This window comes from Neophocaena asiaeorientalis, unplaced genomic scaffold (assembly GCF_003031525.2).
Source record: "Neophocaena asiaeorientalis asiaeorientalis breed wild unplaced genomic scaffold, Neophocaena_asiaeorientalis_V1.1 scaffold169, whole genome shotgun sequence".
Classification (NCBI taxonomy): Eukaryota; Metazoa; Chordata; class Mammalia; order Artiodactyla; family Phocoenidae; genus Neophocaena; species Neophocaena asiaeorientalis.
Window position 1 is genome coordinate 1,063,412 of NW_020172187.1, and position 3,994 is coordinate 1,067,405.

Sequence of the window (3,994 nt, forward strand, 5' to 3'; positions counted from 1 at the left end):
TCAAATTTTAGGTTGTGCATTTTTTCAGTCAACAACATATTGTTGCTAACCTGCTTGAATCAGTGGCTGAGCTTGTAGCTGCTCTACTTTCCCCCAGATTACCCTTCAGCTTTTCCCACTACTGAATCAAAAGAGAGTATTTAGTTCTGTGATAAAGGACCCTGACTTATGTAGGATACAGTAGTCACCAAGGTCAGAAACAACAAACATTGACACAGGTTTCACTCCTTCATTGTGGATTTCCAGCCCTTGCATTTGACATTCATCCTGGCCTTGATCTACTCCACTTGACTGCCTGACTGCCTGCATTGTGGATTGGAAGATTCAGCAACAGATGCAGAGTCAAGAACCTTTCAGAGATGGTTTAATAAGCTCCCATGTCTTAAGACCAACTCTCTGTAAGGAATTGCCTTAAGGATTTTTTTTTCCTCATATTCCCAGGTCTTTGTTCTTTCAACTTTTTGTATTATATCTTGAAATGATGTTCAGCCAGGAATATGGCTGTCATCCTGGCTAGGGGAATGGCAGTCTATAAGTGTCCCACCTTCATAATGTTTTCACACTTTACACACTGTCCTCTCTATGTGAATATTCACAGCGCTGTTTTGAGCAGCAAGATTTTTGTCCTCATGGATCAAACAATGAAAGAGGTGTATCTTCTGTAAGGGAATGTTCACCTTGAACTTTCACTACCTATTTTATTTTACTTCCCAAAAGATATCTAACTTCATTGCCCAACACAGTCAAACACATATTCTATCCATAATGAAATCAAATGCAATCATAAATATACTCCAATAACCAAATGTTAAAGTCAAGTCAAAATTGAAAATGCTAGAAGCATAGAGAGGGCATACATTTTCTTAAAACATTCTGTTATCAAATGTCCAATGTCCCCAAATTAAATTCTCTCACAAGTCAAACTCCAAAGATGAAGAAATTAAAAGACAAAATCAAAGTACTTTCATCTTGTGAGTTAAAATCCCAAAGGAATTAAAATCAGCTCCTCCCCCTCAGTTCTGCTCAGTCTTCTCTTTCTGACATTTCTCTTCCAGAGTGGATTGAAATATCCCCAGCATTGCCCACCAGGTGCATGAAGGTGTATCCTTCAGGACCTCTGAAGGTAAATTAGTTCAATGCCATGTCTCTGAGGTGTCTCATTTTAAGTAAGCATGAAAGTGTGCTAGGAAACACAATAGTATCCCACCCCTGTCTGTTCACCTATTGCTCTTAGAGAGCAAGTTAATGCCTGGTCTTTTAGAACTTATTCCAGTTTATTTCCTTTCATATAATACTAAGTATTGCCTACGATGAATGTACATATTTAGTGATATCTAAGGAAAGACCCTCAGTGGAGAACTCAGTTTTACACTTGACAGATGACAAACGTTTTAGTCATTGTTCACACTCCATGTCCTGAGAAAATACTTTCAATTGGGGGAAATATTCCAGCAGAAATTAATTTTAACTCTAAGTACTGATATTAACTAGAAGAAATCCTTCTATGTAGAGTGTCTTCCTTCTCAGAGAATAGAATCTGGAATATTGTCGCATTTTAAAAAATTCTTTAAAGGTATTTGCAACCGTGACATCACCAGTCACCAAGTCTTATTATCAAGGTTTCTTTCTTTCCTATCCTTTCCTAAACTCTTTATCTCAATTTCTATTGTGTACTTTCCATTTAGAGAGAAGAAAAGAGAAAAGCTAGAGAATGGCTTCTCTCTTCCACTGGTCAAATATTTGTCCATGGGTTACCTCCCCAATTCTCAAACATGTGCATTCCAGCCACTGAGAAGATCTTGCAGCATCTTCTTACCTTGATAAAAGGCTGGTTGGAGGAAAGGTAAGCACAGGCATGGAATGACCTTCTATACTTTGTATCCAGCGAGGACATTTGAATCCCATGCAGAGGTATTTGCTACCTGCCACTGTAGCACACATTAGGGAGAATATGCATACATATCCAGAAAGTAGTTCCTCTTCCTTGTGAATGCAACAAGGCAACAGTAGATGTTTCCAAGATACAACAATAGAATACAAAGAATAGCAATAGGTACTTCTTGGAAAAGATAGTCTTTTTTCTTATATTTGTAAAAGAGAAGATTAAAATTCTTGATTTCACTTTTCATTAGATAAACACATTTAAAATTCAATGCTTAAATGAAGAACTGACACATGACGATACTTTTTTTTCTTCCTTTTTCATAACAATCCATGAAAAAACTATTTTTATTTATCTAACTTTACACAAGAAGAAGTAGAGCCTTGATGAGGTTAAGTAAGTTATCCAAGGTCACACAGCCAGGAGGTGCTAGAAGCTGGAATTAATTGTGGGTAATCTGCTTCCAGAGTATGTGTGAACCTTAAACCAATATGCTACACAGCCTCATGAATAAACTGTTTCCTTGAGAAAAGTAATTTTTGTCTCCATGGATCCTTAAGAAAAGATAACATAACTTGGGATATTTTGACTTTAATATGGACACATGTGTCTATGAAAACTCTAAGCTGTGACATATCTTCTGACAGACCCTAGCAACAGTTCTGAGAAATTACTTGTATCATACTGTGCATCTGAATTGATTAAGGAAAATGTGTATTTTATTGACATTTTCAAAGTGGTACTGCTTTAAAAACTCTATTGCAAACTGTGAAGCCAGAAATCAAAGATGTACTAAGATTGTTAATGCAAACAATGTTACAAGCTCTTAGAAAGGACCGACAGTATTGTTAGTAGGAAAATTATGCAAGCTTGGTCATGTACATCTGTTGATTTGCCAGATAGCTAATTAAAATGCATTAAAACCATTATGCTGCTTAAAGGCACATTTTGTGACTTCATAAAGTGTCATTTATCTAGTTTAAACCATACCACAAAAACACTTTAAGGCCCAGATTTTGCATGTAAATGCAGCTCTATAAAAGGGGTTTGTGTTTCTTTTGACTTTAGTTTAAAAGTAACATAATTTATTTTGACTGACATTATAGAGGACAAGAAATGGCCTGCTTGATACATTAATTTTGATTCTTTACTAGGACTTATATTTTTATGTTTATACATACAACCATGTTCAATCTGACAAAATGTCTCATAATAATATTATAACCTAACATTTAGTGAGTTTTAATATGTGCCAGGCAATTCTAATTTCTTAATATTACATATGTAAAATCATTTAATACTGAAAACAACCTTTTGGAGTATGTGTAACATTATCCTTATTTTGCAAATGGAGCAAAACTGCTGGTAGGTGCAATATTCAAGATAACTAGCATAGGCATCCTGACTCCAGAGCTCTCACCCATTTTCTTTTGCTGCCTCTCAGTGTTTTCAATAGGAATTATCTTTATTTTCTCAAGAAGCAACAACAAAAAATTAAATAGATTTTGTATCCCCACAGTAAAGTCACTAACATTATTTAAGTTTTTAAAGATATTTGAAAAGACTGCTTATCCTAATCTTATTCTATTAATGATAGTTCTACTAAAGCCCGATTAAAAAAAAAAAAAGGTTTATGCAGCTCACTTTTAATCTGAGGACCAGCTATGCTGTGAATCAGGACAGGAATATTTAGTTTAACTCATAGCTATGGTCATGCAGTGGATCAAGGTTTTTGTCACATAACCATGTTACAGGGGCAAAGAGTAGTTGAACTTTAACAGTATTAAAGAGGCTTAAAATTAAAGCCAAATTAATTCAAGCTTTGAAATATCCTTTTTTCTCCCTCCTTTACCAACTTTTCAAAAAACACTTTTTTTGTTGTTAAAATACAAGAAAGAATTATTTTGCTCAGGAAATATATATATGTAACAGAGAAGAACAAACATGACTCCATGTTGGATTTATTCCTTTAGCTCTAACCCTCGTGCTCTGTTGCCTGTGCTTCGTCATGCTGGCTCTGCACCTTTGTAAAAGTACGTTGCCCATAGCCTAAAACATACGGGCTAGTCCTTTCTCAAGGCTCTTACCTTTAAAGGTTTTTCATTCATATAG